Source organism: Rhinolophus sinicus, linkage group LG12, assembly GCF_036562045.2.
Source record: "Rhinolophus sinicus isolate RSC01 linkage group LG12, ASM3656204v1, whole genome shotgun sequence".
Lineage (NCBI taxonomy): Eukaryota > Metazoa > Chordata > Mammalia > Chiroptera > Rhinolophidae > Rhinolophus > Rhinolophus sinicus.
In genome coordinates, this window is record NC_133761.1 from 45,766,920 (window position 1) to 45,781,456 (window position 14,537).

The following is a 14,537-nucleotide window of genomic DNA, read 5'->3' on the forward strand; positions in this document are numbered from 1 at the left end:
TTGTTTAGATGGACAAAGGACATGAGGAGGTAGCTCAGAGAGGAGGAAAAGCAAACAGCCCTGAAAAGAATGGAACGATGCTCAGTCTTGCTTTAATAGCAGAAATGCAAATTAAAACTGCGAAGCGATGCCTGTGGAGAAGAGGATGAAGAAGGGGGTGGAGAAGAGGGTGGAGAAAAGGGCCCCTAAATAATTACTGGTGACTATGCATGTTGTATAACCCCATTGAGGGGTTCTAGAAAACCTTGTAAATATCACAAACGCACTTACCCTTTGACTCAACAATCCTACTCGCAGAACTAAAGATGTATTTGCATGCACAGGAATTGTCCCAAGTGGCCCTGTTCATAGCAGCAGAAGATTGGGAGCAAGCCAAGGGCCCAGTAATAAGAAGCAGGTAAAATAAATTTATGGGTCATCTGTAAATAGGATCCTAGAAAGCTATAAAAATGAACGAAGACGCTCTTTATGCACCAATCATAAGATCTCCAAGACATACAAATAATTAAGTGAAAAGAACAAAGCCCAAAACAGTTTGGGTAGAATGCTAACTTTTGTGGGGATTGTCACATGGGCATTTTGTGGTAGTTTTAATTTCCATTTCTCTGAACATAAGGGAGATTGAAGGTCCTTTCATCCTTTCATGAGCCACTTGATTTCCTCTCCTGTGAAAGGGAGAAAGAAAAAGGAAAAAACATATTACCTATATATGTACTTTTTTTGGTTTTGATATATATTTTTTGTTTCTGGTGTGTGTGCGTGTGTGTGTGTGTGTGGTGTGTGTGTGTGTGTGGTGTGTGTGGTGTGTGTGTGTGTGTGTGTGTGTGTGGTATTTGATAAAGATGCCCAAGAAACTCATACAAGTGTTCACTTGAATTGGGGTTGATAGGAGAGTGAGGGTAGCATCGAGGCTTTTTAGCTTTGATTTCTGAACTAGGAAAATAAATTATCTGTTCAAAAACAAAAGTAAACTAAATTAAGCCTTTCCCTGCCAATTCCTTAAGCTTCTACTAAACCTATCATTTTTCACCCTTGCCAGGTATTTTCTCCAACTCAAAATCTGACTTCGGAGGAATGGGGCAAAGTCAAGGATAAAGGAGCAGCTGGGGTGCCTGCAAGACCCGTAGGCCCACCCCATGTGGATAAACCCTTGCCTATTGGTAAAATATGAGGTCAACAGAGAGGCTGCATTTTTTCAAGAAGAGGAGCCAATCCCTGCTTTGGAGTAAAACTGGCCATGAGTCGGGGCTTCTAGGCAAACCGTCTTCAACAACAGACAATAGGTTCCTGCAACCAGCAGAGGAAAGAGAACACTCCCAAGCCCGGAATATTCCATCTCTAGCCTTCAGTTGGACCCAGGCCTGACCTGACTTCCCTGTCATGTTTAGAGCTTAGTCAGAGGCAACATAAGTGCAACAGCTCTTATGTTTGTTCACTTACCTGCATTTCCCTTGCAATGCCTGGGACGGAAGCTTGTCATCCCCAGCCTTAAACATTCTTCCAGCCTGAAGTCCCCTGGCCACAGCTCTGCTTTGCCCTCCTTTGTGGAAGAGCAAGAGCCTGTGGCAGGTCTGACGCACAGGGAAAGAAGAAAGCAAACTGAGCCTCCAAAGCCACATCCCTGGGGCCTGCGCTCGTGGCATCTCCCTTTGATTCCTCTGAGTTTATGAGCTCAGAGCACAATGCGTGGGAAGTTAGTGGAGCAGCTGCCCCGGGAAAGAACTGTTCATTCTGCTGGTTCGGACTTCAAAGAGACGCACCGAGGGGCAGGGGCCATGGGGGTGCAGGGAGCGGAGAGACAGCAGTTTCTCCACAAAGCATCCAGTTCTCACCAGTCTGCATGCTCTCCACATGCAGGAGGTGATTTGGTTTGGTTCATAGCAAACCAAAGAGAGGGCATTTGTTCTGTCACTAATGGGGGGAGCTTGGTGCAGCCAGGGCCCAGTGAGGGTCCAGCGTGCAGGGGGCCCAAAGACATAGATACTGACCAACCGGAGGGGTTCTGGAGACAGGAGGTTGGAGGAGGGACTTCTGTTCCCCTGGCATCAAGCAGAGCCCCTGGTCCCCTCCCCAACCTCACTGCCCCAGGCAGAGTCCAGGACACTCCCTGTCCAGAATCACAGCACTGGTTTCTGGAAGGCCACCTTGTTTCCCTAATTAAAACCTACAGAAAGAAGGATGGTTTGGGCCTGGTTCACAAGTTCAGTGACTGGGAAAAGGATGCTGGGTCCCCTGCAGTGATGACTCATCCACTCTTCAGAGGGGTCAGGGCACTGTGGTGTGTTTCCCCTGCTATCCACAAAGTGCCAAAGGGACAAGGGACCCCTTCAGTCATGGCGAATACGCCACTGCAGTCTGGAGTAGCCAGAAAATCCACCAAGAGGTCCTGGGCAAGTGCCAGGAAAGGCTTTCCTCCATCCAGCCCACTGACATTCCACAGCAGAGAAGAGCAGGACTGCAGCCTCCAAAGGGCTTCTCACAGTGTGGTCCAGGGACAAGAACTGCACCTGTCCGGGGGCGGTCCTAGTCCTCCCAGCCCATCCCAGCCATCTGTCTGGGGCTGGGCAGCTCCTAGGACAGGCAGCTCATCTCCTCCCCAGGTACCATGATGTGCCTCCGAGCATCCATGGTGTCCTTCTTCGTGACATGTGTCTGCCCTTACGCCCCTCCCACCTGTCGCACATCTTAGACCCCTAGAGGACACGTGGGATCCCTCTGGCACAGAGGGCCCACAAAGAGCTTCAGAGTCAGACGCGCCCATGAGCCCTCCACCAGTAGGGTGCTAGTCCTGAGCTTTTCCACCCATTCCTCACTTGTCATGACTTTGAAGCCCTTCCCCAACCTTGACATTCATCTCCATGTTCCTGCTGCAGTGTCCCATGTCCCCAGGTTTCTCTGAGCAGAGCAGAGAGTACGAGACCACGTCCCTCAGTGATTCATTGGCTCAGCCAGTATCTATTCGGTGCCTGCTGTGTGCCAAGTGCTGGGCTCTGAGCTCTCCTAGTGGTCCTCCTCCCAGAGGCTCTGCTGACTAACAAAACACAGTGGCCCCATCTCTTCTGGCCTGAAAGACCAGGCTTCTTGGATCTTCATAAGTGACTGTGAGAACAGGCTCTTGGTATGTCTGAGATGGCCTCTCACAGGTGTAGAATTATCTTGGGACATGAAGCCCCAGGAGAAGGAGATGAAGAGAAGCTGTAGGCGGACACTCGGGAGAGCACTGGAAAATGTGACCTGTAACACAAGTCCAGACTGAGTTATAAGTCCCTGTGTATTAGTTATCTGTGGATGCGTAACAAATTAGCCTAAACTTAGCAGCTTAAAACAACAATAGCATTTGTTACATCACAGTTTCTGTAGGTCAGGGATCCAGGAGTGACTCAGCCGGATGGTTTTGGTTTAGGGTCACGCATGAGGTTGTCGTTAAGATGTCAGCAAGGGCTACTGTCATCTGAATGCTTGACTGGGGTGGGAGGATCTGCTTCTAAGATGGCCCCACTGTCACACAGCTGGCAAATCAAGGTTGGCTGTTGGAAGGAGACCTTAGTTCCTCTCTACATAGGCCTGTCTGAGTGTCCTCACCAGGTGGCGGCTGGCTTCCTCCAAGAGAACAAGGCAGAAGCCACAATGTCTTCTCTGCCCCAGTTGCAGAGGTCACACTCGGTCATTTCCATAATATCCCTTTGGTCACACGGGTCGGCCCCATTCAGTGTGGGAGGGGACTACACAGGACTGTCTGAGTACCATCTCAGAGGCTGCCCACCCGTGGTGAGTCTCATCAGGAGGAAGTCCCTGAGCTGCAGCCGACATTTGTTTTACCAAAACCCACTGAGCCTCTATCCGTCTCTACTCGGCATCCCTGTGGGTTTGTGTTTGTAACAGTACACCAGGTATCAAGTATGTGTCAAGGGACACACAAGCCTGTTCAGCAGAGGGGCGGAGACTTCTGACTCATTCAGAAATAATGGGGCCAACGCTGGATTCTGCCACAGAGCAAACAACCCCACAAAGAAGGGGCAGAGGCCACAACCAGCCGTCGTCACCTCATCTTCCGAGAGGGCCTGTTGAAGTGCTTGGGTTTAGAGACAGTGAACAATTGTCAGGAGAGAGGGACAGTTCAGGGTGCAATGCTGGGTGCGTTCATAGATATTGTCTTTCAACACACCCCTGGGACTTTGTGCTAACTCCCTGGGCCACAGGGAGCATTGAAAGAAACGGAATGAGTGCAACTTGGGACTGTAATCCTGAAGGAAGAGTAGAATTACCTGTGATTGGTAGCTGGGGACGAGCTGCCAGACGTGGTGGAGAGGCTGCCACCCACTTCCCATCAGGTAGCACTGGGCTGTGGAGAAGATGAGGTCATCACCAGGAAGACAGGAAAAGAGACCTCAGTATGACAGGGGCTAATCACAAGGTCACATCACAGCCAACCGACACCAGCTGGACAGGGAGGGGCCTGGCAGCAAAGCAGAGGCCCAGGCAGCGCAGAAAGGGACCGCAGAGTCTCGGCTGCAGTACAAAACAGCACCACTGCAAGGGGAATCTTTAAGTCCTCATGGGACTCTGACCTTTTGGGGAAAGAGGCGGCTTGCAGCCAGAGCCTGTCATCCACTGACCATGGACAACTCTAAAAGCTGGGACACACACTGGGCACTGTGTCAACTGGTGTCAGGTCTGGAAGCAGCAGCAGAAACCTGATCTGGAGCCACCTCAGTTTCCCCATCTGCAAATAGCCAAAAAGGGTAAAAGCAGCTGTTTCCATACTGGAGAAGCCAATGGCCCCCACGACCAGCAGGGTGTCCCAACTCAAATTCAGCCAAACCAGTTTCATTAAACAGCTCAAAGAGTTACACAAAACTGTCCACACAACTCAAATTAAAATTTTTATTTTAATCCACTTATATTTTAAAACAGTGTGTGGTGATAGGAAGAGTACCAGACTTCGAGCTTAAGTGTCAGGGCTTGAATTCCAGCTCTGCCGCTGACTGGCTGTGGGAACTTGGTCAGTTTTCTGGACCCCGACATTCTCAAGTGCGTAAACACAACAATGACCAGCTCCATGTCAACACACACACATGCAGTCTGTCTGTAGACGTTCCTGTGATCGTTCGTCATTCCGGTCTCTGCGGGCTCTTAGGAGGTGGGATGGAAGGCTGCAGTACCCCTGTTTGGGTCTCTGGTCTCGGGTGAAGGGACCGGGCCTTGGAGGTCAGCCTAGCACAGGAAGCACAGTGCTGGGCTCTCGGGCTGAGAGGGCTCCATCCACTCCAAACACCCTCTTCACAGCTGGGAAGTCCAGGCCCAGACTCCTCAAAATCACATGGCCAGTGGCCTGACCTCTCCTCTTCCCCCACCGCCGGTCCTGCTCTGGGCTCCAGACGGCAGCCCAGTGAGTTGAAGATGGGACATCATAACTTCCAGGTACGCTGGTATCTTTCCCTTTGAGGAAGACACAGTCTTCTCATTGCTGGCACTTTTTAGAAACCTTAAAACTAACTCCCACTGGTGACTTGCCTGACAACCTGTGCTCCTTCCTGCTGGCACCACTTCTCTCCACAGCTCACAAGGCTGCTCCTGCATGTCTGCCCAGCAGCTGCTCCAACAGCCCCACCTTGTTCCCCCTCTCGGCCTCTGTGCAGCTCGCTTCACCCGACTCCCACCAGTCCACACCTCTGTGGTCTCCTCCTCTGGGTGCTGGCCTCTTCCCACCATGTTTTTTGCCTTGCTTGCAATTTCCTCTTCCTTTGTCAGCGTCTGACCCTGCAAACGTCCCCCGCACCTGTCCTCAATCTTCCATGCTTCCCCCTCTCTCTACTCAGTCTCAAAAACTGAGAAACCCCTCTTATCTCGGCAGATGACCTCCAAATCTATACCCCCAACACTGGCCTAGTTCCCAAGGGCTGGGTGGGGACCCTCAGCAGCCATTCCCTCCTGGAATCCAAAAACCAATCTACCATCTTCCCTCCAAATCGTGCTGGCGATTTCTGTTAGTCACCTAGCTGGGCACCTCAAGGTCATCCTAGACTCCTCCCACTGCCCCCACCTCCAATGAGCCAGCAGGTCTTGCAGGGGTTTCCTTCATGGTGGCACTCACATATGTTTGTGTCTTTCCATTCCTGCTGTCCGTAAAGATCCTCCAAAAATGCCTCTTTCCTATTCTTTCCCTCTTGTGAGACGTTCAGAAGCTCTCCACTCAGCAGTGTGTCGCGTGGGATGTGGTTTAAGCCCCTGAGCCTGGCCTTCTGACGCCCCTACAATCAACCCCCATCTGCTTTTCCACACTGACCTACTCTTTCCTGAACCCCTTGCCTTAGCCCGATGACCGGTTCGTTCTAGTTTTGAACGTGTTTTGTAAATGGCTGCCTTTCTAGTCCCGTCCCTAGAGAGCTAAGACAGGAGCTCACATTTCCCCACATTCCCGTGTTACAGGAGCTGCTCTAACCACTTCACATGCACCACATCCTGTACTCCTCTCATCAAGCCCAGAAAGCATGCACTGTTATCACCCTACCTTACAGGTAAGGAAACTGAGACCGAGAGAAATTAAGTCACCCAAGGCCACACAGCAGACTGGTGGAGTCAGCATTCAACCCTATGCCATCTGGCTCCAGGGTCACTGAACCAAGAGGCCCATGGTGACAAACAAACCTGTTTGTCAGCAAAAGGGTACCCTGACAGCTCAATATTTTAGCATGAGCCAAGATTGACATGGTATTATGGAGAATTCAAAGTGTAACTCCTGGAGGACAGAAAGTTTTCCCCTGACCTCCAGGCTTGGGAGAAGATGATGAAACAGTAAGTCATCCTGCCATTAAAATTAAGTTCAATCACCCCTAATGGAATGTCACCTCTAAGACAGCCATTAAAGCCACCTGCCGAACGGACTGATGGGGTTCTGCATATATCACCATGACCTTGTCCCTCTAACAGCCATCATGTTCAGGGAGTGGGTAGACCCTGGGAGACACAGAGTGACACTCAGCTCCACCTGCACACGTTCGTTGCCAGGAGGAGAGAGGCCTGCTGCTCCTCCCACCATGGGGACATGTATATTTCAGTGTGGTAGGGACATGATGGAGGGCGAGCCTGGTGCATGGAGACACAGGCTTTGACCTGCACACAGAGTTCTCACTGCTGTGAGACAAGGTGAACAAGGCCCTGGTCACTGGGCGGGGCACTGGGCCCTGCCACTCGCAGCTACACGACAACATTGCCCTTCTCCAAGGGCACGCAGCTCCCACCGGCTGTGATCTCTGTCACCGCACCTGGGTCCCCAGCCCTTATGGTGCACTTACTCTGCCGTAGATTTAATGCGTAAGATTTAATGCCTAAGATTTTGGGCACTAAGAACCTTCGCCTACACAATGAAATGAGGTTATTTTTATCTCTGATGACATGAAGAAGACCCACGGAGGCGAAGTGACTAGGTAGAAAAAGTGGGGGTGCGGGCCCGCCCCTGTCATGCCATCTGCTCAGGCCTCGTTCCTTTCATGTCTGTACTTCGTCCCATAAACAAGACAGATAGCATTGTCCCCAGTTAATAGATGGGAAAGCTGAGGCTCCAACAGGCTGGAGAGAGTTGCCCCAAGGGCCCATCCGGCAAGTGGCAGGGCTGGACGTGGCCAGGCCGCTTCCCCGAGTGAGCACGGTGCCCTCTGCATGTCACATTGCTGCAGTCGCCAGCCCCTTTTGCCTGGACCCTCACCCTCACTGACCAAGCTAGAAACGGCCCATCACCCCAGCGCGAGCCTCCTTTGCTGTGGGCCAAGGTCCCATCTACTGTCCAGCCTGCCCTTGTTTCTCCTCTTCGGCTTTGTGACTTCCCAGTCCTCCTCCATTGGCCCAGAGGTTTGTCCTCTGAGCCCTCAGAATGTGGCTCAGCAAACCTCCCTACACGCACAGTGCCACCCACCTCCCTGCCGGGACCCGCCCCCGGTCCTCTGTCTGCCTGCTCCGTGCACCCTGCCTGGTTCTTTCAGCCAAGCCAGACTCCAGGCCTTGGTCTCCTCATTGGGCAGCACCAGCAGCTTCACACCCCAGGACACGGTTCCGCTCTTGCTACAGATTCCTGGGCAGGCTGGCTTTTGACCAGAGCCTTGTTTTGCATACTCGGGGGTCGGTTTGGACCCACCCCATAGGTGGAGGCTTGCCCATGTTCTTTATCCCCTGGCACCACCTTCAGGAACCTGAAGCATCACTGAAGTCAGGGAGAGTTTCAACTTTCAATTATTTCCAGGGGCCACTTTCCCACAAACTATGTGCTTTTCCATGCTTGGCCTGTCCCACAGGTCCAGTCCAGCAGAGTCAGCCTCACACCCCAGGGCTTCTGGGACCCTGTATACCCATCAGTTCTTCCCAGCTCTGCCAGGCAGAAGCCCAGTCCTGGCCAGGCCACTGCTTAGTCTGAGCCAACTATGCTGCCCTCAGAGATATGCCAACACGCTGTCCTCCCCCCAAATAAGACAAGCCAAAGCAAAAGGTCACCTTGATTTCAAGCAAAAGTTCCTGCAGTAGTAGTTGTCACTCAGGGGTGCTTATTGGAGCTAAGCACTGTTCTGGGCATTTTAGCTGAACTGACTCCTTGAATCCTTCTGAGGACAAAAGTGCCATTATCACCCCATTCACAAGTAGGAAAGAAAGCTGAGGCAAAACATGTCGGGGTAAGTAATTATTGGAGCCTGAGTTGAAACCCAGGGTCTGCCTTGGGAGCTAAATCTTAAGCACCACTTGCCATGTATGAAATACAATCATGATGCCGAGTGAAGAGGAGACTTTGGGGTGCGAGTTCTGCTCCTGATTCTGTGACACTGACAGTTATTTAACCTCTCAGAATACTGGTTCCCTCACAGGTAAACACTGGGCTAACAATGAATGTATCTGGTTAGGTTAATGAGAATGAAACAGAAGAGTGTGTGGCAGTGTCTAGAATAGCATCTGGTACACAGTGGGTGCCGGGTCACTGTGAGTTTTCGTATTTCTTCTAATTAAGAAAGTCTTCGGAGTGAAGTGCCTGCTGCTATGGTGATAGCTTCGGTGCCAAATACTTCAGGGTCAAGGGGTTTCAAAACAGCTCACAGAACTATTCTAGGGGAACACTGCTAATCTTTTTAGGGATCTTTAAAAATCATCTGATGTGGAGAAGAGAAGAAAATTCTTGGTCGTCCTCAAGATTCTGGTTGGATTAGCCCATATTTAATAACATTTCTTGTATATATAATAAACCACCATGGTTTTCATATACTATATAAACCATCAAACAATCTTATTTGGTCAGTAGTCTGTATTTCTAGCTTGTCAGGAAACCAACATAAAACAGTCTGTGCCTTCTTCTCCATTCTCTGAGAAGTTTGTAGCCCTTGGTGTCCGGTCCCCAGAAGCATGACAGGGGTGCTGTCAGAGGCCGTGGGGCCTCTGCTCACATGTGGACGAGGCCTCAACTTTCTTTCTTGGGTGCAGCAACTGTGTGCTTCCTGCAGCAGGCCCAGCTCTTCCATGACGGCAGATGAGCGTTTTTAGTTGCTTAATGGAGGGGAGGGTGTTACCCGGGCACAGAATAAAATCAGGATGCTGGACTGCCTTGCAGAGACTCTGGGACCATAATTCTGATCCCTCTTTCTCTCCTTGCACAAATCCTTTAATCCCCCTGAGGCCTATTTTTTAAAAATCATTTCAAGTGTCTCTGAAAAAACAAGGTAAATGCAATTTCCCTCTCTACATGCTAGTCCCTCTCCTTGGAATATATCTGCAATGTTCTTCCCTTTCCCTGCTTCCTTCCCTTCTTCCAGAAAATTCCCATGTATCTTTCAAGACTCAGCTTAGAAGCTGCGTCCTCCAGGAAGTGCTGGCGTACCCCAGCCATCTGAGAGGGGAGCCCTTCCTGGGCTTCCATCCACCATGGCACTGTGGTCTGTCTCTTTCATTAAACATTGAACTCCTTGCCAGTAAAATGGGTCCTGGTTACCTTTGGACCCCAGAACCTGAGCAGGCAGGGCCTGACACATGGTGGATTCTCAATAAGAGCTTGTTGAGCCAATGAATCATAAAGCTCAATTCCATAATCATATCCATGTTTTCTCACTTGCTTGCAATCACACCTCTAGAAATAAAATGTCAGAGGTTGTGAGATCAGAGAGTTAGGTCAAAAAGCAGGGTGAAGTGCTGGGATGCCACCCTCTCAACATACTGAGCCAACCTCACTAAATGACACAACCACATGAGGAAGGGACAGCAGCAACCTTTCAGCCCTTTGCCAGGCTATAAAATGTAACAGTAAGAATCCATGCCCTGATTTGCCTCCTGAGATAATGCCAGCTTGTGGAATTTAACCATGAAAATATTGATAAATCCCAGGACAAAGTTGATGTCCCATCAGCCCAACTCTGGATCCCAGAATTGCAGAGTCATGCTGGGTCTTCAAGGTCATCTGGTCTACACTCTGCCCTGTGTACAGATCCCACTGGATCCAACAGTCACTCCCAATCCTGGGTGGAGGATCAAAATTTCATCACTCCCAATCCTGGGGGGAGGATCAAAATTTGAAGACTTGAAGTTTCAAGTGGCAAAGAGAAAACCCACTCTGATACAACATTTTTGAGAATCAATGGAACACTTTCTTGGGAAAGTGCACCATGCAGTATCTTGGGAAGCATGAGGAACACAGAGATGAAAAGGGTACATCATACCTGCTCAGAAAGCTCACACTGAGGAATGGCAAAGAGGCCAATTCAGCGGTGGGCATGACGGAGGGCATCTGCAGTGAGGGCTGTGAGAGGAGCACAGATGGGGAGGGTGAGGCAGAAGCCCGGTGTGGAAGGTTCTGCAGAAGAGCTGTCCCCATTCCTTCAAAAACCCAACCAAATCAAACGGTAGGCAGATTCCAAAGAAATGACTCTTAGATAAAATTGGGACAATTGGAGAAATTTCCATATGGATTGGGTACTGGATGATAGCAAGGAGTTACTGGTAATTTTTAGGCCTATGACCATAATCTTATTACATCTGAAGTTGTCTTTATTTTTTTACAGATGCAAAATCTAGTATGTAGCCATGAAATGACATGATGCTTTTTTAAAATTCAGAAAGAGAGACAGAGATGAAGCGAGTGTGGTAAAATCTTGACTCTAGGGACGTACCAGCAGGATTCCTTGTGCTCTGCTGTCTACTTTGGGAAAGTCTGAAATGTTCATAATTTAAAAAGGTGTAAAATGAAGATAAGGTGTCATGTGGCAGAAGACAGAAGAGACACTTGCAGCTGAGCCTTGGCAGGTGAGCAGGATCTCAGAGATGGAAATGGACAGGAGCGTCACTTTGGGGCTGGGGGGTGTAGCCCAGCAGAGGCCTTGAGGCTGGAAGGCTGGTGGTGACTCAGGGGTCCAGTGTGCCTCTGTGTGGGTCAGAGTTCCTAACTCTGTCCCAGGGGGTAGAGGGTCACTTGTGTTGACCTGTTTCTCTAGGATATGGTGAGTGCTGATCAACAAATGAGACAAAAGACTCCACAAACACTGGGCCCTGAACGCAGGCCAAGGGGGAGGATGACCAGACAATTTTCCAAAACAACCTGTTTGTTCCAACCATGCTGACCCTTGCCACAAGGGCAGTCCCCTGCACCCTTCATCGCTGGCATGATTGCCCCTCCTGGAGGATCCAGGCTCTGTCTAGACAGACCAGCAGCCCCCCAGCAGGAGGCCCGGTAGAGTTTCCTCTTTGGAACACCCAGGGTCTTCTTGGGACATGGTTCTCATCACCCCCTTGCTCTGGTTCTCCAGCATCTCCAGAGACTGCAGAGCAAAAGGTGGCCACACAAGAGCAGATCCAGAGGACAACTGCCCAGTGGCACATCCACCTTGCTCTGCCCCACCCCCAAGTTAGATCCCTCCTTGCCTGGCACTGTCTCTGGAAGGAAGCGGGCTGCCTGCCAATCCTCTCACGTGGGACTCCACCCCGTCCATCTCTGCAGGGGTCATCAGGACCTCTGCTGGGGTGGAGTGGGCTTTCAGGACCTGCCACACATCCTACCACCTCATCTCGGGGCCTGATTTGCTTCTGGCTTATCCGGTTTTTCTGAGCTCATGGGAAAACGAACCCGGGCCATATCTACAGAGTGGCCTCAGTGTTCACCTCTTGGGGTAATTACGTTTGACAGCCTGAGAGTCATTCAGAAGTGGTCAAGGGTTCCCTCGCGCGAGATGGGAGGTTCCTCTTCTACAAGCTTATCTTCACTTTGCAGCCCTGGTTACTAACTGCCGAGCGTTGCAAAATCAAAGAGAAAATATTTACAATGCGAGTTGACCTAAAAAGACTTAGACGGGGGTCAGTGTACCTTCAGCTTGGCCTGACCGCTTACACATGAAAAGCCTTAGAGAGAGGCAGGGCTGTGTGGTACAAAGGGCCTGGGTTTCAGAGTCTGACGGAGAAATGAGTTCAAATCCTGCCTCCCCACTTTCTAGTTTGGGCAACAGAGTTAATCTCTGGTTAAATTTCCTATCTCGGCATCTTTTGCAGGTTAAATGAGATTCATGCCAATGAGGTGCCTGGCCTGGAGTAGGCACACTTTGCCTGCTCCCCCCGCCCCTCCCACTCCAGGCGCCAGGTTCCTCATTTCTTAGGTAAGGAAATTGAGGACAGGACCATCAAGACCACTTTCAGTTCTGATCCTGCCATTCCATGCCATTTCGAAGGCAGTAAGTCACTCCTTGGAGGATTTGCATCCAGCCACTCCCTGCGCATGGGGGTGCTGAGCTGGTGTAAATACACAAGGAGAGAAAGGCCCCACATCCACACAGGCTCCTAACCTCCCCTTCCTCAGCGTGAAGGGTTTCTCAGCTCCATGGCACAGAGGAGCTTCTTCTTCCGAATTTTCTGGACTCTCTAGAAGGTCACCAATTGGATGGACATGCTCTACGAGAAACTCAGACTTACCGCTTATCCTGGTGGATGGCGTGGTGGATAGAATATTCCCTCAGCAGATACCAGGAAATGAATTCCCTCCCCCAGGCCGATGGCTTTGGGCACAGCTGTTCCTCCAGGTCCTCACTCTCCAGTGACGATCGGCCCATCTCCCCTGGGACTGCTCCATGGGATCTTCTGGCTAAATCATGGATCTCGTGACAGTACTTTAAAAAGAATGGGACCCTAGAAAATGTGTGGCATATGATGACTCCAGTTTGGGTCTCCAAACGTGACCTCTAGGAAGGTCCCCCTTCACCAACTGACTAACCCCCTATTGTCCTTTTCCCAAGACGTCCCCCACTGGCCAACCTCTCCTCAGGCACAAAGTGGGGCTCCTCTCTGTGCACTAAGTCCTTGTGAGGTGGCTTGGCCACTTTCTCGTGGGAAACCCCATGGGGTCAGCACCTCTGCCAGTCTCTCATGACCTTGAGGTAGATGACCATATGCCCCCTTTACCCAGATAATCCCAGTTTATTCCTGTTACCCAGGGTAATTATTAATAGCAACTCTTTCTATCCTCTAGCTGGATGCAGGATGCAAGTGCTCCAAGGAGTGACTTACTGTGTCTGAAATGTCTCCAGTGTCCCAGATTACGCAAGAAAGTCCACGGTTGCTGTCCTTCCAGGCCAAGTGGCACCTCTACAGACCTGCCATCTAGCCAAGCTGGATGACTGCAACGTGGAGGTATTTTCAAGGTGGATCAGCCCCTTTAGACGTCATCTAATGCAGATGTTACCCCCTATTTCACCGCTGCAAAGGGGGACATGGCTTTCAATATAACACAAGGAAGGTCACAGGGCGCCAGGCTCAAATGTGCTCACCAGCCCTCCTCAGTGAGGGGCCCATTCTACTGTGCAGCACTCTGGAGACTTCCCTTCATCACTTCAACTCTTCCCTTGGCCAGCCCTTTATCCAGAGGCTTACCTCTGCCAACACCAGGGTGGGGAAGCGCTGCCCGCCCCCTTGCCCAGAGCTGCCCCTGCTGTGGCTCCAAGGTCTAAAAGCAGCTTCCGTCTGCAGAAGATCCATGGAAGCCAAGGACATTGTGTGCCGAGCAGATGGAAGCGCCTTCTCCTCAGGCTGATTGCTCTCGGCTGTTATCACACCATGACAAGGGAAACTTGAAAGAAGGCTTAGGATGCCTCAGATAGTTGAACTGCTGATGTTTTGACATTTTTTCCCTCCTCAGCCAGCAATTCTGTGGTTTTTCTTATTGGGTTGGAGAGGAAACAAATGCCTTCTAGTGCACTTCATGTTTGCAACAGTTTATAATTATGTTACTTCCACCACTGCGTGCCTTAGAGGTTCATCAAGGACACAAGCCCTGCTCCCATTTTACAGGCAGTAAAACCAAGTTCAGATAAGGAAAGAAATTCTGGTCTTGAACTTCACCTGGCCAATCAAGCTTGCTTCTGGAGATAATCAAGGCTTTGGCCAAATTGTTAATGCACACACTCACACACATTCGCTCTCTCGCACACACATTCTCTCTCTCTCTCTCTCTCTCTCTCTCTCTCTCACACACACACACACACACACACATTCTCTCTCACCCCCACATACATTTTTTCTCTCTCTCTCTCACACAC

At 50.6% G+C, this 14,537-nt stretch overlaps 2 long non-coding RNA genes across 2 annotated transcripts; both read right to left on the bottom strand.

The window, feature by feature from the left end:
* Window positions 1–505: 505 nt before the first annotated feature.
* LOC141567830 (uncharacterized) lies at window positions 506–1,692 on the bottom strand. Its single transcript, XR_012490682.1, has 2 exons — window positions 1,441–1,692; window positions 506–665 (listed from the first exon to the last, which is right to left on the bottom strand). It is a non-coding gene; the product is annotated as an uncharacterized LOC141567830 (long non-coding RNA).
* A 3,206-nt stretch (window positions 1,693–4,898) lies between these two features.
* On the bottom strand, window positions 4,899–13,645 carry LOC141567859 (uncharacterized). Its single transcript, XR_012490775.1, has 3 exons — window positions 13,510–13,645; window positions 12,919–13,131; window positions 4,899–5,439 (listed from the first exon to the last, which is right to left on the bottom strand). It is a non-coding gene; the product is annotated as an uncharacterized LOC141567859 (long non-coding RNA).
* Between the last annotated feature and the right edge of the window lie 892 nt (window positions 13,646–14,537).